The 23787-nt window shown below is 43.1% G+C and overlaps 1 protein-coding gene across 1 annotated transcript in view; it reads left to right on the top strand.

The window, feature by feature from the left end:
- LOC110489724 (heparan-sulfate 6-O-sulfotransferase 1-B) overlaps positions 1–23787 on the top strand; it is a 100993-nt gene that overhangs the window by 12070 nt on the left and 65136 nt on the right. The window lies entirely within an intron of this gene.

Genomic DNA, 23787 nt, shown 5'->3' on the forward strand with positions numbered 1-23787 from the left:
GGTTTTGGAGCAGTGGGCTTCTTCTTTGCTGAGCGGCCTTTCAGGTTCTGTCGATGTAGGACTCATTTTACTGTGGATATAGATAGTTTCGCACATGTTTCCTCCAGCATCTTCACAAGGTCCTTTGCTGTTCTGGGATTGATTTGCACTTTTCGCACCAATTTACGTTAATCTCTAGGAGATAGAGCGCGTCTCCTTCCTGTTCGGAATGACGGCTGCGTGGTCCCATGGTTTTTATACTTGCATACTATTGTTTGTACAGATGAACGTGGTACCTTCAGGTGTTTGGAAATTGCTTGACTGATTTCTTTTGATTTTCCCATGATGTCAAGCAAAGATGCACTGAGTTTGAAGGTTGGCCTTGAAATACATCCACAGCTACACCTCCAATTGACTCAAATGATGTAAATTAGCCTATCAGAAGCTTCTAAAACCATGACATCATTTTCTGGAATTTTCCAAGCTGCTTAAATGCACTGGAAACTTAGTGTATGTAAACTTTTGACCCACTGCAATTGTGATACAGTGAATTATAAATGAAATAATTTGTTTGTAAACAATTGTTGGAAAAATGACTTGTCATGTACAAAGTAGATGTCTTTAACCCGACTTGCCATAACTATAATTTGTTAACAAGAGATTTGTGGAGTGGTTGAAAAATGAGTTTTAATGACTCCAACCTAAGTGTATGTAAACTTCTGACTTCAACTGTATATAGTGCTATTTTACCTTTTCTTTTTTTTTTTTACATTTGTAAACAAACTTTTATACATGTCAACGACAACTTATAGACACATAAAAACAACGACTACATCTGCCCAGCCCAGCCCCGCCTGCCCCCCCCCCCCCCCCCCATCCCTAATGCCTGCGTTATTGTTTGCCACCTGGTCTTAAATTGTACCAATTGTGTTTTCCTCAGTCGCCCATGCTATTTCAATAATAAATCATTTGATATTCCCATTGTGTCAATGATAGTGGATTGATTGACTTTACTATGTTTTCTAAATGAGTGACGACAAAAAAGAATAGTCCAGCCCATCGAGTATCTCACTACACACCTATATGTCATGTTTTGAAATATGCAGACAGATGGATTAAAAGTATGCTTATACTGTAATACTTCTGACAACCAACTTTCTAGCTCCGCCTAAAACTTCAGAACTTTGTAGTGTTACCAAAAAGCATGGAGTGAGTCATTATTAGTTTTACACTTATTTTGTCTCTTGTATAGTAACTTCTATACATTTAGTTTACACTGCATTTGAAAGTATTCAGACCACTTGATTTTTGTCCACATTTTGTTATGTTGCAGCCTTATTCTAATATGGATTCAATTGTTTTCCCCCCTCATCAATCTATACAAAATACCCCATAATGACAAATCAAAATAGGCTTTTAGACATTTTTGAAAATGTATAAAAAATAAAAACTGAAATATCACATTTGCATAACTATTCTAACCCTGTACTAAGCACTTTGTTGAAGCACCTTTGGCAGCGATTACAGCCTCAAGCCTTCTTGGGTAAGTTTGGCACACCTGTATTTGGGAAGTTTCTCCCAATCTTCTCTGCAGATCCTTTCAAGCTCTGTCAGGTTGGATGGGGAGCATCGCTGCACAGCTATTTTCAGGTCTCTCCAGAGATGTTCGATCAGGTTCAAGTCCGGGCTCTGGCTGGGCCACTTAAGGACGTTCAGAGACTTGTCTCGAAGCCACTCCTGCGTTGTCTTGGCTGTGTGCTTAGGGTCAGTCTCCTGTTGGAAGGTGAACCTTTACCCCAGTCTGAATGGCTGAGCACTCTGGAGCAGGTTTTCATCAAGGATCTCTTTGTACTTTTCTCATCTTTCCCTTGATCCTGACTAGTCTCCCATTCCCTGCCGCTGAAAAACATGTCCACAGCATGATGCTGCCACCACCATGCAGTTTGGCATTCAGGCCAAAGAGTTCAATCTTGGTTTCATCAAGTGCCTTTTACTGAGGAGTGGCTTCCGTCTGGTCACTCTACCATAGACGCCTGATTGGTGGCGTGCTGCAGAGATGGTTGTCCTTCTGGAAGGTTCTCCCATCTCCTCAGAGGAACTCTAGAGCTCTGTCAGAGTGACCATCAGGTTATTGGTCACCTCCCTGACCAAGGTCCTTCTACCCCGATTGCTCAGTTTGGCCAGGTGGCCAGCGCTAGGACATTTCTTCCATTTTAATGATGATGTAGGCCACTGTGCTCTTGGGGGACCTTCACAGCTAAATACACTTTTTTTGTTACCCTTCCCCAGATCTGTGCCTTTCAACACAGTCCTGTCTCGTAGCTCTATGGACATTTCCTTCGACCTCATTGCTTGGTTTTTGCTCAGCCATGCACTGTCTACTGTGGGACCTTATATAGACGGGTGTGTACCTTTTTCCAAATCATGTCCAATTCATTTACTTTACCACAGGTGGACTCCAGTCAAGTTGTAGAAACATCTCAAGGATGATCAATATAAACAGGATGCACCTGGGCTCAATTTCAAGTGTCATAGCAAAGGGTTTGAATATTTATGTAGATAAGATATTTCTGTTTTTCATACATTTGCACAAATTTCTAAAAACCTGTTTTCACTTTGTGGCATTGTGTGTTGATTGAGGGAAAGCATTTATTTTATGAATTTTAGGATAAGACTAATGTAACAAAATGTGGAAAAAGTGAAGGCGTACTTTCCGAATGCACTGTACACTGGGTTAAGAATACAAACTGTATTAAAACTGTAAAATATATTTTACATCTGCCCCATTGCAAAATGAATAGAAATGTGGAAAATGTGCTTTAAAACAGCAGTATTCTGGCTCTCCCACCAAGAGGAGGGTCTCTAAAACGGCACAAATCCTAGTGAAAACAGTGTGTGTGTGAGCGAGCGACTGGTTTTAACCCAACCATATTTTTATGAGTAAATTCTTTACTGTGGGATCTTGACCCCCAAGTGTGTTATCCTAACCCTGTAGCATGTGTAGACAACAATCTCTCTTGCTCATTTCTTTACCCACACTGTTCTGCTAATAAGAAAACAAAGTGCTTATCCAGATGATGATGTGTTCAATAGCTGCTGTTTATTATTTTTTTAAATGGCCACAGTTAGCATGTGTGGTCAGTCTGGGATTTTGACTGTGGTGGGTTATTTAGGAGAGGGCATTTAGCTGACTTGATTAAATTGCCCGAGCCATTGCCCGAGGCATTTGTCAGGCTATCAAGTGTTTCCCCTGTATTCATTTAGCAGGGGTGGGTCGTGGCTGAAAAATCATTACCGCCACTCCAACAAATAATAATTTTTGGGATGGTAAAACGTTTTCAGTGTAAACTTAAACGTCATTTTAGAGAATATGGCAGTACATCAAACCGACCTCGCAACCGTGTAACCACGCCAGCCCAGGACCTCCACATCCGGCTACTACACCTGTGAGACCAGCAACCCTGACAGCTGATGAACCGGTGGGTTTGCACAACCAAATAATTTCTGCACAAACTGTCTTAGGGAAACTCCTCTTCGTTCTTGTTTTCCTCACCAGGGTCTTGACCTGACTGCAGTTTGGCGTCTTAACCAACTTTGGTAGGCAAATGCTCACCTTCCATAGCTACTGGCACACTGAAGAAGTGTTCTCTTCACAAATGGCATCGTTTGTAGTTTGCTGATGTTCACAATGTTGTGAACAGAGTGCCCCATGGTGGCGGTGGGGTTATGGTATGGGCAAACATAAGCTACGGGAAACAAACACCATTGCATTTTATCGATGGCAATTTGAATGCACAGAGATACCGTGATGAGATCCCAAGGACCATTGTCGTGCCATTAATCTGCTGCCGTTACCTCATGTTTCAGCATGGTAATGCACGGCCACATGTTGCCAGGATCTGTACACAATTCCTGGAAGCTGAACATGTCTCCGTTCTTCTATGGCCTGCATACTCACCAGACATTTCACCCATTGAGCATGTTTGGGATGCTCTGCGTCGAGGTACGACAGCTTGTTCCAGTTCCCGCTAATACCCAGCAACTTCGCACAACATTGAAATGTAGTGGGACAACATTGCACAGGCCACAATCAACAGCCGGATCAACTCTATGCAAAGGAGATGTGTCGTGCCTCATGAGGCAAACGGTGGTCACAGCAGATACTGACAGGTTTTCTGATCCACACACCTACTTCTTTTTTTTAAAGGTATCTGTGACCAACATTATTTTAGAATTGCAGGAAATTCGAATTAGCTCCAGGCAAAAGTTCAAATTCTTCAGCCATTCCTGAACCTGCTGCGACCAAAAAACAAGCTACATATGGACAGTACCAAAACAAATGATCTAATTATTCTGTCTCTTCGCAGCAAAATCTGCGCTGAATTTGCCACCCCTGCTAAAAAAGAAATCCAGTGGGCTATCCGCATTAGCCTCCGTCCATGAGGACGGCCACCGCAGACACATTCCAAGTAATTGGGAGTCTTAGTCACTCTCACTCCCACCCAATCCCCTTTGGCAACATTGCATGAACTGTTCAGTCAAGTATGGCCTGCCCGCTATAACACCATTAGCTTTGAGGAGAAACTGCTTAAAGTGGCTAAAAAGGGGAGAAGATAGGAGAGGGAGGATGGCTTAATTGAAGTAAATTATTGAAGAGGCCCACTTCGCCACTGCCAATAAGCAAAAGGAGGTCATACCCAAACTATTTTAGGTCTGACTCCTCTGGATTTAATTTAGCTGCTCCTCTGAACCTTGTTTTGCTCTGTCTCTGAGCAGAGTGGAGAGAGGGGTCTGTGCCACGGCATCTTGACAATCTATTTCAAGCTTATATTTGATTTCTGTCGTTATGTATTGGAGAGTGCGGGTCTTCTTGCCGTGCATCTGTTGCCAAACCTTCAGTTAGTGGGTTAGTCAGTCAGGGGCAAGCTAATACGGTCATTGGCACATCTGAGGGTTTGGCTTCAAAATGGAAGTGCAGATGGAAATGGAATGCATAATGGGATTTCATATCAGATAGCGCCCTTTGTGCCCTATTTGTGTGCGGTCAATCCGCCTGCAATGGTTTTTCTCGTATTACGATAACCTGCTAACCAAATGCCAGTATTAGCCTACCTCACGATAACCTGCGAACTGGATACCAGTTGACAGTCTTTAGGTCACCCGAGTTTCGCCTAAATCATTTCTCCCCGTCGAATCCGTCTGACCTGACTTTTAGGCGAGCCCAAGGCACCGGAGCAAAGCCATGGCTCTCTGAGCCAGCGCCAGCATAGTCCTCGTGTTAATCCTATCAGATCAGTGGGGATTAAAGGCCGTCGGCACCAAAGAAGGCTCTGCGGCTTTGAAAATCCTTCAGCTTTGTTTGCCTGGGCAAGGATTGTACAGTGTTCACTGCTCTGTTGCTGTGTACATGTAGGCCTATACTGTATACAAGACAAGTTAGTAGTAGTTTATTTTTTAGGCAGTAAATCCAGTACATGCCTAAGGAGGAGGAGGATTTCCTTTGATTATAGAGTTGTGGAATATTATAGCATAAGCGATGCACTAATAATAACGTGAGAAGACACTGGGCTTAGATCCACCTGTTCGACTTGATCCTCTAAACAAATCATTTGATACTTGCTTGCTATGTTCTAATTGAGAAACATTTTTACCGGTGTTAGCTTATCTCAAGGCATGCTATAATGGCTTACATTGCTCAGCTCACAGATTCTAGGCTTTTTTTTAACATGGTTCATCATAAACTCACTAGGAGGACAAGGACAAGAAATGTGCCTGATGAGTACAGGGCATTCGGAAAGTATTCAGAACCTTGTGTTATGTTAGTGCCTTATTCTAAAATGGATGAAATATTTTTTTCCCTTATCAATCTACACGCCATAACCCACAATGACAAAGCAAAAACAGATTTTTAGAAATTTTGGGAAATGTATATAAAAAAATAAAAAAAACTTGATTTACACAAGTATTCAGACCCTTTGCTATTAGACTCGAAATTGAGCTCAAGTGCATCCTGTTTCCATTGATCATCCTTGAGATGTTTCTACAACTTGATTGGAGTCCACCTGTGGTAAATTGAATTGATTCGACATGATTTGGAAAGGCACACACCTGTCATAAGGTCCCACAGTTTTCAGAGCAAAAACCAAGCCATCAAGTCAAAGAGCTGTCTGTAGAGCTCCGAGACAACAGGATTGTGTCGAGGCACCGATCTGAGGAAGGGTACCAAAGAATGTCTGCAGCATTGAAGGTTCCCAAGAACACAGTGGCCTCCATCATTCTTAAATGGAAGAAGATTGGAACCACCAAGACTCTTCCTAGAGCTGGCCGCCTGGCCAAACTGAGCAATCTGTGTAGAAGGGCCTTGGCCAGGGAGGTGACCAAGAACCCGATGGTCACTCTGACAGATCTCCAGAGTTCCTCTGAGGAGATGCGAGAACCTACCAGAAGGAAAACCATCGCTACAGCACTCCACCAATCAGGCTTTTATGGTAGAGTGGCCAGACTGAAGCCACTCCGCAGTAAAAGGCACATGACAGCCAAAAGGCACCTAAAGAACTCAGACATTGAGAATCAAGATTGAACTCTTTGGCCTGAATGCCAAGTGTCATGTCTGGACGAAACCTGGCACCATCCCTATGGTGAAGCATGGTGGTGGCAGCATCATGCTGTGGGGATGTTTTTCAGCGGCAGGGTCTAGGACACTAGTCAGGATCGAAGGAAAGATGAACGGAGCAAAGTACAGAAAGATCCTTGATGAAAACCTGCTCCAGAGCGCTCAGGACCTCAGACTGGGGTTAAGGTTCACCTTCCAAGAGGTGAACAACCTTAAGCACATAGCCAAGACAACACAGGAGTGGCTTCGGGACAAGTCTCTGAATGTCCTTGAGTGGCCCAGCCAGAGCCCGGACTTGAACCTGATCGAACATCTCTTGAGAGACCTGAAAATATCTGTGCAGCGATGCTCCCCATCCAATCTGACAGAGCTTGAGAGGATCTGCAGAGAAGAATGGGAGAAACTGTCACACCTGTATTTGGGGAATCTTGTAGTGTCATACCCAAGAAGGCTCAAGGCTGTAATCGCTGTTGAATGTTCTTCAGCAAAGTACTGAGTAAAGGGTCTGAATACTTAATTGTACTTTATTGTACTTTTACCCCTTTTCTCCCCAATTTCGTGATATCCAATTGTGCGCCGGCTCATGGGTCTCCTGGTCACGGCCGGCTGTGACACAGCCTGGGATCGAACCCGGGTCTGTAATGATGCCTCAAGCACGGCGAGGCAGTGCCTTAGACCTCTGTGCCACTCGGCACACTTTTTCATTCGCAAAAATAAAATGAACTGTTTGTGCGTGGTTATCATAGAAATGTAGTGCCCTTAGTAGAAGAGAAAAAAAAACGAATCAATTTTAGAATAAACCTTTAACGTAACGAAATATGGAATGTCAAGGGGTCTGAATACTAACCAAATGTGCTGTGTGGTTAACCCACAGAAATCTGTAACAATCTAGAAAGAGCATGCCGGCGTGTGAATGACCCAGCCATCGAAATTGATTCTAGTTTCAATGGACCCAGCTATCATTCCTGAGCGCTACTGTTAAAGCTTTTCTGTAATATAGCGTTACCATGGAATGCCCCAGAAAAGGTAGCTAGATATCGACCTCGGTCGCTAAACACACGACGACACACGTCGCTAAACAGAAACATTCAATGAATCCCTGCCTTATCTGTTTGCTGAGTTAGACAGAAGAAAAGCAAGCAGCATTGACTTTCCCCAGGCCATTGCACAAACAAGCTGCTTTTACCTCTTAGATCTATCAATTGAAGATATACCTGACTCAACTGTAGCAATTTGAAGAAACAAGGCTTAAGAGCTCTGTTAAGGGTTATCATTTTCTGTCAGCCATTGACTGATTCAACCCAATTGATTCTCCTTGAGTAATTCTAGCCTCCTTATAGGCTCTATGTGCCTATGACTGACAGCTCACGGAAAATGTTGCCTCATGATATCTCCACTGTCAACGCTGCTATCGATTACAGTAGATATCATATAGGATTGCCTATCTTATCAGCGCAACATGTCAGCAAGCCTTTGGAAAATGTCATTCCCCTTGGCTTTTTTTGCTAAATGAACTTGACCTTGGTGGTGGGGTGTCTTTCTCAAAAGAAAATATTTGAACCAGGCCTTGATGGAGTGGCGTTCTGTCTTCTATCACACGCCGGCTAACTTGTTGAAAAATGGCACCCGGTAGTCATTTATAGCACAAAGACATGGTAAATGGGACATCTTCTGTGTGCACTAAATTGATTCTCCCGACAAGGGACAAATTGCAATGAGATGACTGATTAGCCGGAAAAGGGTTATTTAATTAGGACTTTGTGGCCTTAACGTATGAGTTTGAAGGACAGCGTTGGAGCGATCATCGCATGGTTTGGTTGTGTTCATGAGTTGACAGTGAAATAACAACTGATTTTGTAGCTTTTTCTCTACTCTCTTCCCCATCTTTTTTTCTGTGACCTAAACTTGAATAAAGAGTCCTCAAATGGTTCAGTCTAATAAAAGATAAGAGGCCTATCACATCAATCTGAGGTAATGTTCCTCCTCCAACTCCCCTGGAAGGGTAAGGTCCTCAGAGGCCACCGCTGTGTCAAGGAAACACTCTGATGGGAATTGAGCACATGCCAGCAGGATGTCTAATAGTTCGCTTAGTTTCGGTTTATGTGACTAAACAGGCAAGTATAATGTAGAGAGTCATTGTACTATCTAAACCGCTATAGAATTATATTTTTCATAAGTACAAATATTGTATTTTCCGCTGTTTGAAGCTGGTGTACAAAACCGAAAGTAAAAGACGCAAAAACAAAACTTAAGAATGGGAAGCATAGAAAAAGTGCACATAGAACAAAGCTACCGCTTCATAGACTTGCTTTTAATGAGAAAGAAATGTGTGTTATATATATGTCAATGTGAATTTGGTCGGGTCACCCAAAAAGTTACATATTGCTGTGTTCATACCCCTGAGTCAATAGAATATAAACAATAGAATCACCTTTGGCAGCGATTACGACTGTGAATCTTAATGGGTAAGTCTCTAAGAGCTTTGCACATCTGGATGGTACAATATTTGCACATGATTCTTATTAAAATTCTTCAAGCGCTGTCAAGTTGGTTGTTGATTATTGCTAGACAGCATTTTTCAAGCGTTGCCCTTGATTTTCAAGCAGATATAAGTCAACTGTAACTCGGCCACTCAGGAACATATGCTGTCTTCTTGTTAAGCAACTCCAGTGTAGATTTGGCCTTGTGTTTTAGGTTATTGTCCAGCTGAAAAGTGAATTAGTCTCCCAGTGTCTGTTGGAAAGTAGATTGAACCAGGTTTTCCTCTATGATTTTGCCTGTGCTTAGCTATATTCCATTACTTTTAATCCTAAAAAAACCCTCCCTAGTGCTTGCCGATGACAAGCATACCCATAACATGATGCAGCCGCAACCATGCTTGAAAATATGAAGTGGTACTCAGTAATGTGTTAGTGGATTTTCCCAAAACATAACGTGTTCTATTCAGGACATAAAGTTAATTTATTTTACACATTTTATGCAGTTTTACTTTTAGTACCTTATTGCAAACAGGGTACATGTTTTTGGCATATTCTGTACAGGCTTTCTTATTTTCGATCTGTCATTTAGGTTGGTATTGTGGAGTAACTACAATGTTGTTGATCCATCCTCAGTTTCCTCCTACTACAGCCATGAAACACTGTGACGGTTTATTAGGCTTGACATAAAAGGGTTGGATACTTATTAACTCAAGACATTTCAGCTTGTCATTTTGAATTCATTTAAAACTTTTCTTAAAACAAATAATTCCATTTTTGACTTGATGGGTTGTTGTGTGTAGGCCAGTGACACAAATTTCAATGTAATCCTTTTTAAATTCGGGCTGTAACAACCAAATGTGGAAAAAGTCCAGGGGTGTGAATACTTTCTGAAGGTGCTGTACATGACCCATAGGGCTGATATTTGCCAGGGATCTCATAATATGATATTATAACAACACTTAGGTGCCGATATGCATTGCGTTGCTAACGATTCTATATGTATTGCGATTCGATACTGTTATTTTTGTTGCGATTCGATGTTCCAAACATATTGCTCACCATACGTCTCCGGCGGAGGGACAAGAGGAGAACCACGAGAGAACGAGTTTTGATCAGTCATGGAAAGAAGTGCTAAAAACAAATGGGATTTTTGGTGCAGGTACAGCAAACTAGCGCAAAAATAATATTGCAACATTGATATACCGTCAAAAATAATATCCCGATATGTAACTGTATCGATTTCCCCCCCATCACTAATAACCTACAACATGGTCAAACAAGTTAATGTTTCTGACATTTTAAGACTGCTTAACAACTATTGATTTACTGTAGAACCACAGAGTTGCCGCAAGTCGCAAAAAAAAAACAGGAGCTGCCTCTGCTAACGTCATTTCTGCACCATTTCAACATCCTTCAATCACCTATGCTTAGACTAACACAGTGACAACTTGCATACCGAAAACATTGTAGTTCAATCAACGTAAGCTAAATATCATGTGGCTGTCCATGGTGCTGATTCCTGTGTGTGTGCGCATGTTTTGTTGTCGTCCTAGAAGAGGCTACCTGTCTAAAAGGCTTTTTAGTTAGCATATCTTTAATTGGCAACGATGAGCCAGCTAGTTAACGTTAGCCTACTACATCTACCTACATATTGAACTTCCGTTCTCTCAGGCCAGGGGCACAATGTATGAATTTATGGTTGAATCAGCATTATTATCATTGGCCGGTACACCACGTCCAAATCCCTATCCCCATTCATGGTTGCCCGAGAGGACGACGACACAACAAGATGCAACAATTCACGTTTTTTTCTGTCATTGACGTTTTGCCTATGATGTGAAGCCAAATTCAATCTGGCTTCCCTTGACAATTTCTTTTTTTGGTGCGCCAGGACCATTCAGAGTTGGGCTCACTCAGCTTAACTCAACGCTGATTGGCTATTCTTTTAATAATAAAAAAATATCAGGGAGGCCAAATGCTTGCTTGCTTCCCTTGCTATTGAATTCAGTGCTACTGGCGGCAACAATGTCATACTGTTTTTGACCAGACAGCATCAGATAGATGGGCTACACATACTGAGACAGAGGGACGCTGTTTTGCTCAATCGGATGCTTTCTCTGGTGACATACATTCAGCCACTTGTGGAATGAAGGACAAACACAGAGAGAGAGACTAAATAAAAATGATTTTATATTATTATTTTTTTTTTTAAACATTTTTGGGGGGAAGCCTGGCTTCCCTTGACATCCATGAATACACACCACTGCCTATTGGCCTTTATATATGACATTGGATGAATACTATTCTGATCCATCTCACTGATGTGATGGACTTCTCATCATATCACCGCTGTAGTTCTAGTAATGTGATGGTCGCGCCATACTACACAATGTGAATGAGAAGGGGACGGGGAGAGGCAAGGAGAAAATGCCTGTAGTGATGTATTGCCCCTGCAGTGTTAGACAACTCAAGATGATCTGCTGCAGAGGGAAAGGGAGAGTGAGGGAAGGACAAGGAGAGAGGGAGGGAGAAGAAGAGAGGGAGAGTGAAGCCAGGGACAGTTGCTGCAGTGTTACAGCATGGTTGTTAAAGGGTTTCACATTTAGTTTGTAATGGTACTCCATTCACACAATTGTTTCCAAATGTGTCTGCATCTTGACTGTATTCGCCCCATTTGTGTGTTCCTACCCCCCCCCCCCATTTCAGTGTGTGAGTATATGTCAGTGCAGTGGCTTCTAGTTTCCTAGGGTCTAAACCTACAGGAGAGGCCTGGTTGCCTATTCCCTCGTCTGACATGTATCCTAATGCCTCCCATTCAGAGCTGAGCGAGATTACCCTTCAGTTCTGCGTGCTGGTGCTGCTACCGCCGCTTATGACGCCCACGACCTAGCCTACCACTCCTCACAGAGCACAGCCATCAACAGAACCCCTGTGGGTTGGAGGAGACCTATGGTCGGTTCTGTAAGAAGGTGCTCCCATTTTAAAACCTGTGGCATGCAAATAAGCGGAGGAAATTGTGTGTATCCATTGGTTACATATTGAGATCCACTCCTCTCAGAGTGTGCATCATTCAATGGGACCACCCCGGGCTACTAAAACAAATGATGTGGGTTCTGACAGAAAGGGTCCCCATTTAAATCATACATGTGGGGAAATGAAAGCCATCCATCATGTAACTTCTACAGAAAGTGTCAGCCATTTTGATTTGGCCGATTTTGTATGAGTTTAACCAATTTGTCCTTAGAGAGGCATTGCTCATACTGTACATACCACTGGGGTTATAGCATTTGACAAGCAACCTCGACTCGGAAGCAATTTTGGTTACGTTCTATGCCTCACTCATGCCTTGTGCGATGGCTGACTTGGGATACAAGTCTGTCTCACCAAGCTACATACTCAATTCCAGCTTACTGTCAAGAGCATTGATAGACAAGAGGCTATGGTAAAGGAGAAAACCAAAGCCAGGAGAGAAATCTGAGGGAAGCGAGCGTCTGACAAGTAGGCGAGAGATCTCCTACCCGGTACGCAGCGAAATGTGACACGAGTGGGAGATGGGACTAGAGAAAAGATTGATGCGCATTCCACAGCAAAGATATTAATATCTATGTGGGCCACTATTTATACCGGTGCTATTGCTCTATACAAGGGGGATCCGAGGGCAGATATGTGGGGATTGCCAGAGGGTGAGTTACTCTACCAAGCATGATATACACTCACCGGACAGTTTATTAGGTACACCCATCTAGTACTGTGTTTGCTTCCAGAACAGACTGAATTCGTCGGGGCATGGATTCTACAAGTCGGAAACGATCCACAGGCGTGTTCCATGCTGACGCGACGGCATCACACTGTTGCTGCAGATTGGACGGCGGTACACCACCGCCACCAGCCTGTACCATTGACACCAGGCTGGATGAGTTCATGGACTCATGCTTCCTATGCCAATTCCAACAGGAACCGGGATTCATCAGACCAGGCAATGTTTTTTTTTTCCCCCTTCCACTCCTCAATTGTCCAGTGTTTGTAAGCGTGTAGCCACTAGAGACCCTTCTTGTTTTTAGTTGGAATCCGGTGTGGTCGTCTACTGCAATAGCCCATTCGTTTGGCGAGGTTTGGCGAGTTGTGCGTTCCGAGATGCCTTTCTGCGTACCACTGTTGTACTGCGCCGTTATTTCTATTTGTGGCCCCCATGTTAGCAGGCACGATTCTTGCCATGGCCCTTCGACCTTTCTAATCAACGAGCTGTTTTCACCTACAGGACTGCCGCTGGACTGGATGTTTTTTGTTTGACACACCATTCTCAGGAAACCCTAGACACTGTCATGCGTGTAAAACCCAGGAAGGCGGATGTTTCTGAGATACTGGATACGTCGAGCCTGGCACCGACGATCCTACCACGCTCAGTCACTTCGGTCACTCGTGTTTCCCATTCTAACGTTCAATCGAACAGTAACTGAATGCATTGATACCGGTCTGCCTGCTTTATATAGCAAGCCACGACAAAGTGATTCACTATCTGTAGGAGCAATCCATTTTTGTGAATGTGGTGGGGTACGTGATAATCTGTCTGGTGAGTGTATATTACTGCCGATCAAGGGCCAGAACGTCATGGCAGATAACTGCAGAAGAGCACAGTAAAGGTTGCTCAGTGATAACTTATGTGATGACGGAATATTTTGGAAATGCATATACCTTGGTCGGGGTGGGAACTTTGCATGATACCCACTGCGATTTACCAACAATGCAGTGCTGTAGGTGGTGGTATTCGTTGTGTCAGCCCTTGAACGGAGAATGCATTCGCTCATCTGTGGACCCCATTTGTGACTCAGTCAGCATGAAGCCAGAAATTGTGCAGCATTTATCCTATTTCCCTCCCTCCTGCCGATATTATTTGCAGTTATTCTTGGACCCAGCCTCCACTCCCCACAGCTGTTCTATTGGATGACTCGCAAATGTGCCCATCAGTGCAGAAAAAAATTCCAAACAAGAAATCATGGATCAAGAAAAAAAAAGTAGGAAGACTGGTGAAATGAAGGAGGGGGGAGAGAGAGACCGAATGTACAGTCCTGTAGGCTCCACGTTGACCTCTAAAACTGTTGCCGAAGAGTAATTGATGACAAAAGCGACCAATCGTTTATCTCCTCCTCTTCATCAGGGTACACAAAGGCGTCGCTCCGGAAAATAACTTGCCGCCTTTCATAGTTGTCTATACCCCAGCTTCCCGAGGGGTGCTCATTCACTCTGTCTGCCGGGCCGATAGTGTCGGCGTCAGTCTTCCAGGAAATCATGTCTTCAATCCAGTCCGTGTGTCTCCCCCATACCCCCACCCTGCTTCACTTTATAGCTCGCCGTGAATGAGCTGTCCATCAAAACCCGATGTGTTTTCCCCTACGCAAGAAATCCATGTCAACTCTGGCATAAATCAAGTCACCTTTTTTATTCAAACCTTCAGAAATCTGACAAGTTATCGCTCATCTTTAATGTTTTTTTAAAGAATAGTGACTGATAACTTGACTACTCTCTTAATTCCATTTTGATAGTCACATACAATGTTCCCGCAAAACATATTTTCCGGCACAGAGCAAATTTTAGGTCTGCTGAGCACAAACTTGAAAGTTGTGAAAAGTTTACGTGACTTCCAGTGTGCGTTTTACTGTAAACACTGAGTCTGTACCCCTTTAAGTTACAGTGGTCATGTAGGCTACTGTGGCTATTTGATCATAATGTAGGTCTATCAGAGTGGCCTACCATCATAAACAATAGAGAAAAAGCATCCCAAAACATTTTTACATGTAAATAGCTGTTCTATCATTCAGCCTACAGTAGCAGCCAATATGTGGTGCTCAATGTAGGCCAACATTCCATGAGACTTTTGAAAAAACATGCAGGACTTGACATTAACCTGTTTAACCACTTGACCTTCAGATAAGGTGCCTGAAAATTATGTTGTGTTTGATGCAAGAAACCACTTTACAAAATAAAATGCATTATTATTCTCATATTGATTATTACAGAGAATCAGGTAAATGATGCTTTCCTCTGCTACTTAGCTTATTCAAGCTTGGCTCAAAATACAACCCTGCCCCTTTCGGACAAAAAAAAGCTAGTTACCTGACTACATGTGTTGTTCTCTTGTAGGAAGCAATCACTCCCCTATTGCTGACTACAAATTATCTATAACTGTGCTAATAACTACCTAACTAGCAAAGGATATGAAAAACAATTGCACACATGGCTACATGCAGCTCTTACTTTAATCTCAAAATAAATCCATCTACTCACGACCACTCATGCTGTAAACACAATCCAGTTCAAAGTAAATGTGACAGGTCCGTGATATGGCAATGGTCTATCTGCATATAGGCCTACTGCAGCTCTGATTGTTTATGACGCACAGGACTGTGTAGAGTCGGGGCTGATTAGTGCATGTCAATGCAATAGAAGCCTACTCTGATGCGTTCTGCCTACTACAAAATTGCTTGCATAAATAATTTTGTTTTCGGTATGTTGCATTGAAAGTGGCTAACTTTGCGTTGATTCGATCACAATTGTCACAGTAAAGGGAAATGTTGATAGTGTTAACAGGGAAAACTTGAGAACAGTGGTCACCAAACTTTTTTTTCAAGATGAAAGCCGAGATCTACCGTGTAAGCCTATGCAACATTAGCCAATTAAAAACAGTTCTGTAGCAATGAGGTTTGTGCAGTAAGCTATAGGCCCAATACATTATCACCGCATATCAACTTTCCTTGAATTGCCCTGCCAATGCATTGTCGTTTTGGGCCGTTAAAATAAATAAATAAATATCCACATTTGAGGTAGGCTATATAATCACACCGGTAATAGATCCGTTGTTTTATTACTTGTGAGGCACAGCTGAGTGAGCATACATTTTAAATAATTTGCTTTTTTATTTTACTGGGCTGATGATGCCTGCATCTGATAGTCAGTATCGGCAGAGGCAGAGAGCAGCGGCCTCTCAACATCCCTGCGCTCTCCCTTTCCTCCACTGACACTGACCAAAAAGCCACACCGTCTTGCAGATGATGGCGACACTCGAGTCACACCGCTTTATTTCTGCCTCCTGCACAAATTCATGTTGTTACTCCTATGAACAGAGCGAGTGAAATATTCCTCAATATTAAAGACCAAAGCCTCTAATGATATAGATACACTTTCCTACTCCTTCATTACTGCTGCAGTGCTTGTTGTAGCGCTGAGTGGAAATAGGAACAAACATTTTTATGGCTTATAAAAGTGTTGAATACAATGTGTTGACGGTCTCTCTAGTCATGGTTTTAAACATTTTGATATCTCACAGTATCAGTTTTGCTGTAGCTTTATTTTATGCTTGCTACTTACTGCAGACTTGTTAATCTGAGCAATCCGATTGGCCAGTGCTAGGCCTATAGTGCACTTGATTTGCTCTCTGGCCCCGCCGTGAAGGCAGAGTTAGTACCTTCAGACACATGAAATGGTTCAAAATGGCAACCACTCGCTTAGCCTGCACACAGGGCAGCTGAATCGGGTGCACCTACCGTTAACAGCCCGAGACAAATAAAATATGAATACAAGGCTTTATTGTTTTTTTTTGTTTTTTTTTACAGAAATGTTTGTCAATCGACTAGGAATGCCTCGGAGATCGACCAGTTGATCACGATCGATCGGTTGGTGACCACTGCTCTAGAAAGTTGAGTGAAATTCAATCTCGTGCTTCTCTGTGGGGCAGTCCCGGGGAAGCTGTGCGGCAGTCTCTGGGTACTGCACGCGTGCAGCTTAGAGGGAACATTGGTCACATAGGACTGCTGCTGTAGCATTATTACTATTGAGTTTCATTGGAAATGGAACACGCTGTGGCTAATGTGTTAGCAAGGTAGCAAATAACATCAGGAGATTCCAATTCAACAATCTTATGTCATGCTTTTAAGAACCTGAACGATGACACAAGGTTTTTCAGGCAACTTCATTTTAGTCCAGTTGGCGCTATCTGCGAAATACTGCAGCTCCATGTCCTGCAATATTCAAACATTTTGCTTTGAATTACTTTCAATAGCAAACTCTGGCGCCGGTCCAGCATCTCTCCAGAGTTGAAATGTGATTCAGTGTTTTTCTTTCATTTTTTAAACCACCATATGGTGGACTCCCCTCTCTCTCTCAACACCGTACTCGGAGGAGATTACATTTTTTGTATTAATGAGATAAAAGATGTAGTAGTGGCTGTATAAAAAGACATGAAACTGCAGCCGGAGAAGCTAATTTGATTTTGAGATTGCCCATACTCGATTGGTTCCATTGTTTCGCTTATATCTGCTCTGGCCTGGAATATTTCACCGGCAACATTCCCAGGGAACATCAACAAAACAGATAGTTTATGTTTTTTGGAGAAGACTTCACCATGCCCCAAAAAAATGCATATGAAGATTAAGATTTTAAAACCGTCTGATAGGAAGTTGAGGGATTTGTCTGATTGATTGCCTCAGGGCAGACCGACATTAAAATAGAAGATTGAAAGACTCCTATAAAAAAAAAAAAAACGTTTAAGAATGTGATCTGACTTGCACTCGACTAGTGGCTTCAGTCCACTCCTCCACCTCCTCTCCCTCTCACTGCATTGTAATTATTAGCCCTATGGAGCCCTGGTGGAGGGAATTCTTTAAGCTGCCATCTTGGCGCCCTTCCAAAACAGATGTTTTTGAGAACACAGAACAGAGACCGGCATAATCCTCTGTTAGTGCACTACTGAGCGGCTACCAGAACTGGTTCCTTGAAAGAGATTCAAAGAAAGAGTACTTGCATAGGGTATTTGAGGTGAGTTTCTCGTTCCGTGCCCTCCTTTGTACGCTCTTTTGTGTCACAAGGTAACACCTTTAAATAGCCCCTTCAGAGGTCAATGTTTCAAGTTGGATTCATAGCAACCCACTAAGTGTTGTGTTGGGCGAGCTTGAGAGTGTTAGGGTGGGGAGAAAGCTGGAAGGGGTGGGAGGGGCAGCATTCATTTCCCCAAAAAGCTTAGAAGGGTCAGTGTGAGTCGCGGGGTGCCAGTCTTAGTTGGACGGCATGTGAACAGGCTCAAGCGTCTGACAACCGTGCTAATTGAATTGTGGAAAAATGCAAATGCCAAACCGAGGGACGTATTGGGTTCACTCTTAAACCGTGATGCACTACCTCCCATTGATTCATTAATTATTTTTCTCTTCAACTGACCACAGACAACAGCAGCTGCAAGCAAACTTGCTAGGCAGGTGGCGTCGTGGAGAAGTCGATTTCAGGCGTTTCACTCTCCCCTGCAGCTATGTCTTGAATGCACAGCTATGGGGCTTGACGATTCAGTTCTGGTCTTTGAATTCATTATATACTGTTTACCTAGGGGCATTTTTATACTTGAATTCCTCTGGCCAATGTTAGCCCTGTAATTGGCTGGAATTGTTATGGAGTTGAACCCAACCCCTCTGTATTGCAATAGGAGCTTTAATTTGTAAAACTGGAAAATGGACAAATGTGTGACCTCTGTTAACCACTTTATTCTAGCCTTCTGCATTGCTTACCCGTATTCCCTTACATGCTTTTGTACGCAATGTAGGCCTACTGCATAATGCTATTTATTTTGGCATGGTTCTGCAAAATGTATTCTCTGTGGAAGTGTGACAGCAATAACTAGTGGATGATATTTGCAGGTCACACAACATAACCCCACGGTAATGGGAACCCTTGAGAACCTGAGGGGGAGAGATATATCTTCTTAGCTCTTAGGCCTTCCCCCACCCCATCCCGCTCTCCCTTTCTCTCTTCCTCTGAGCTCTGTTTCTCTTGCTGTCTCGTATTCTCGCTCCCTCTCCATCTCAGCAGGTTATGAATTAAACTTTGGAAGAGACAAGAACCCCGTCTCAACACTGTTTCCGTTTTACAGCGGGAGTTGAGAGGACAGGCGTGGGGCGGTAGCCTAGTCAGATTGGCGTTGCTCTCACACAAACACAGAGTGAACAGAAATTTCAGCAGATTGAGTAAGAACAGTGCACAGGAAGTTCATAGGGAGGTATAGAACCCAGACAATACACCCCCCCCCACCCCCATGTCTCTCTCTTGGAACCTTCCGCTCTCAGAGCATGCACAGTGCATGGACTGAATGGAATGCCCCGGGGGCGGGGGTGTGAAATGTGCCTCTCATGGAAGGAAAAAAAAAGCCTTATTCCCCCAGAGTCTTGTCTGCATTTGTAATGAACAGAGGGGCGGGGTAAAACGTTTGCATGTTTTTCTGTAAATTATTTATTTATCGTGCCGCAAACCCGCACAGGGTGTGGACATGCACCAGACAAAGTCATGTGCCAGGGCAGAGAAAGGAAATGGGATATCTATTTCACTACCCCCGCTCTTATCTGCGGGATGCATCTCTTCCTCAGTGTGAATTTCAGCACATCTTTTAAGCTTTTGTTCCCACCTCAAATGTTTCATGTCAGAGGAAGACTGCAGTGCTGAACACTCGTTTTTCATCTCAAGGACAAAGGGGTTTCACAGTCTCAGGGCCAGAACCTGGCCATGGCAAGAGCCTGTCATTCCAGACTACAGCGACATGAGCTAAAATCCACCTTTGAGGTACAGTACACATGCACATTCAGTCTTTATAATGTATGCGGAAGTACACCTTCATGACTATAGATATCGTAGGTAAACGTTTTCCTCCTTGAGTCAGGATTTGCGCCATTGGTTTCAACTGAAATGGCAGTTAAACCCTGATAATGTGGTTCCCAAAATTGTTGGGGTTGAGGCCATAACCCACCCAAAGCTGTGCAAGTGATCACGGCACCACGCAATAAACAAAGCAAAAGCTTCCAGGGAGCCATGTTCATGTCCATACATACAGTAGAACCTGGGAAGAATTAGTCATGTTCCACCGGTCGTTCCTCCTGATCTGCCATTTGTGAAACACCACCATGCTGCAGGCCTGCATACCCAAACTGCATACAGATTCCTACGGGTCTCTCTCCATCCCCAACATGCAGTAGGTCTCTCCAATTCAGCATCCCCTCCAACACCACAACATCCCCTGCTTACTCTTTCACTCTTGCCCTCTCTCTCCATGTGGATTTGGTATGTTCCAGGCCGTGCACTTCAAAGGGCCACCAGGCTCATCCCTCATTCAGCCAGAGACACGGAAAAGGAGCGCAGGAAGGAAACAGGATATGGACAGGATAAAGAGAGAGGGGGGAATCCCCCTCTTTGTGATTTACTGAGCCTCAAGTTATTCTGAGGTCACTGTATGGAACGTAGTAGTGGGTAGTGGAGACTCCACTGCTTCTTTACACATTGTGTAGACCGCTGTCCTCCTACCACCACACGTGTCAGCTGGCTTAACAAGTTCTTGCTTTTGTCCCATTTCATCCACCTCTCAATCTTTTTCTTTCTCTCTCTCTCTCTTTGTCTCCTTTGGTTGTCTGTCATTTTTTTCTCCACATTCCTTCGCATCCTCTCCGTTTTGTGAACTTAAAAGCTCAGTTCAAATATGTATGGCGCTCGTGTGGCTGTGTAGCATATCCCCCTCAGTGCAAAACGTTTTTCTTTAAAGCCCTGACCCCCTTACCCACACACAAAATGTCATGAAGCTCTCTTAGCAGTTTAACACTAGCTTGTGTGTTCATTACAATATTGACCAAATGCATTTGCATTTGTTTGCATGTGTCAGTGTATGAATGTCTGTGTGTGCTTGGGGTCCACAGACACACATTGACATTATAGACTGTTGTGGTCAAGGACCCCTGCCACCCCCATGGCCATTAAATACAGGAAACGACCACTGGTTCATTATGGCAGTAATCACTCTGTGTACCAGCTCCCCTTCCCAAATGGTCACGTTATTAGAAAGCGCTAATTACATGTTTGGTAGCTGAGGGTAGTTGCCGCACAGAGGGAATGGACGCTTCTTATCAAAAAGGTGGCGTCTGTACCTCATTATCATTTAGTGGGGTCACAGTACCCAGGTAGCCTTTCAATGACAGCTGTTAACCCTGCACCAACGGGTGGTTAATGTAAGGCCCTGGACACTACCACAAAAAGCCCCGAATCTTCAACGTACTGCCATGTGTCCATTTAAAAACAAACAGCAGCTCAAGCCTTTAAAACTAATTAGGGGGTGAGAGGTCAATTTAAAGCTTTTAACATTTAACATGGGCATCAAATTTATGGGACCTTTTAACGCGCACTGGTTTCCTTGAAAAGGTTTAAATGGAAAAACTGCCCATCTCTGTCTGAATACACCTGAGGTTGGCTTCTGAAATAGAAAAAGAGGACTATGGTGTCCATGTTCAGTCCTAATATGGACAATGTATTATGACCTGGACAACATAGAAGGAGAAAGAGGACCTGCTACATCTTGACTGTAGTGTTTACGTTCAGACATGTTGGATTGTTGACTCAGGAGTTTCTCTTCCGAGCGTTTTTCTTGATAGTATGAGACATTTTAATCTCCTATACACAGGCTGTGTAGTCTTCATCAAATGGATAGCTGCCTGGAGTCTTATTAGAAGACAAATGCCATGTTGATAACAGTATGGCTACTTACAAGCTCATGCATCAGTAGAGATTGTGCCTTACCCTGACTACTACCATAATCATGCTTATGTATTTCCTAGAAATACTAACGTCTCATTCCGCGGTGCTATTTCCAACACAAAGCCTTGGGGGACAGTGTATTGATTGCTAATGGTCTGCTCTACTGTGTATAGACACATCTGGGGTATTGAAGGTTTACACCACTGTATAGCCTCAATGAGGCCCGGCCAGGGCTCCTGTGGGCAGGAATACATAAAAAAAAATATATATATATATTAAGTGGAACACGAGGACTATTAGAAATCAATCTTACGTTTGTTGATTTTTTTTGGTTCTCCGGATGGTGTCAGATTGTTATTTTTTTGTGAGTACTTAATGATATACTGTGTGTTCTTGTTTGGTCAATGATGATTGTCCGTTATGATTTAAATATATTTTTTAAGTGTAGTCAATGGGAACAATTTACATAAAACATAACTTTCAGCTGCACTTAACCATTATCATCCCTAAAGTAACATGGCACTTGGAAAAATTCAAGTAGAACATTTGAGAAAGAATGAGGCCCAATGATTTAATTTACTGATCTAATTTGACCCTGTGTAAAAAAAAAAGCAACGTAATTACAGCTCAGAGAAACTGCTTGGCTGGTCTGTGAGACACAACAGACCGACGCGTGTTATCCGACAGCTCAGACCTGTCTATTTTCCTGGAAGATCACACTTTAACATGCCAAAGCTTCTTCTCCATGCTAAGTAGTCCAATCTTCTGGTACCTTAGCATACACAGTGCATTCGGAAAGTATTCAACCTCTTCCCCTTTTCCACATTTTGCTATGTTACAGCCTTATTTTAGAATGGTTTAAATCTATTTTCCCCTCATCAATCTACACACAATACCCCATAATAAAGAAGCGTAAACAGGTTGTTTAAAAAAAAATGTTTTTGTTCAAACTTGAAAACAGAACTTATTTACATAAGTATTCAGACCTGTTGCTATGAGACTTGGAAATGAGCTCAGGTGCATCCTGTTTCCATTGATCATTCTTGATGTTTCTACAACTTGATTGGAGTCCACCGGTGGTAAATTCCTTTTGTTTGACATGATTTGGAAAGGCCCACACCTGTCTATATAAGGTCCCCAAGTTGATATTGCATGTCAGAGCAGAAACCAAGCTATGATGTTGAAGGAATTGTCCATAGAGCTCAGAGACAGGATTGTTTCAAGGCACAGATCTGGAGAAGGGTACCAAAACATTTCTGCAGCATTAATTGTCCCGAAGAACACAGTGGCCTCCGTCATTCTTAAATGGAAGAAGTTTGGAACCACCAAGACTCTTCCTAGAGCTGGCTGCCTGGCCAAACTGAGCAATTAGGGGAGAAGGGCCTTGGTCAGTGAAGTGGCTGAGAACCCAATGGTCACTCTGACAGAGCTCCAGAGTTCCTCTGTGGAGAAGGGAGAACCTTCCAGAAGGACAACCATCTCTGCAGCAATCAGGCCTTTATGGTAGAGTGGCCAGACGGAAGCCTCTCCTCAGTAAAAAGCACTCAGAAAATCAGAAGCACTCAGAAAATCAGACTGGAGTGAAGGTTCACCTTCCAACAGGACAACGACCTGTTGGACACAGCCAAGACAACGCAGGTGTGCTTCGGGACACGTCTCAATGGCCTTATGTGGCCCAGCCAGAGCCCAGACTTAACCCGATCTAACATTTCTGGAGAGACCTAAAAATAGCTGTACAGTGACTCTCCCCATCCAACTTGACAGAGCTTGAGAAGATTGGGAGAAACTCCCCCAATACAGGTGTGTCAAGCTTGAGGCGTCATACCCAAGAAGACTCGAGACTGTAATCACTGCCAAAGGTGCTTCAACAAACTACTGAGTAAAGGGTCTGAATACTTATGCAAACATAATATTGAATGTTCTAATTTTAATACATTTGCAAAAAAAATGTAAATCTCGTTTTGCTTTGTCATTATGGGGTATTGTATTCAGATTGGGGGGGGAAACAATTTAATCCATTTTAGAATAACGCTGTGACATAACGTGGAAAAAGTCATGGGTCTGAATACTTTACAAATGCAGTGTATGCCGGGTGTATGGTTGACTTCTAGGCATCCGACGTATAGCAGACATTATCACTCACTGTCTGTGATGTACACTTCACCAAGTCTT

The sequence above is a fragment of the Oncorhynchus mykiss genome, chromosome 15 (genome assembly GCF_057628025.1).
Source record: "Oncorhynchus mykiss isolate SJ-2025 chromosome 15, ASM5762802v1, whole genome shotgun sequence".
Classification (NCBI taxonomy): domain Eukaryota; kingdom Metazoa; phylum Chordata; class Actinopteri; order Salmoniformes; family Salmonidae; genus Oncorhynchus; species Oncorhynchus mykiss.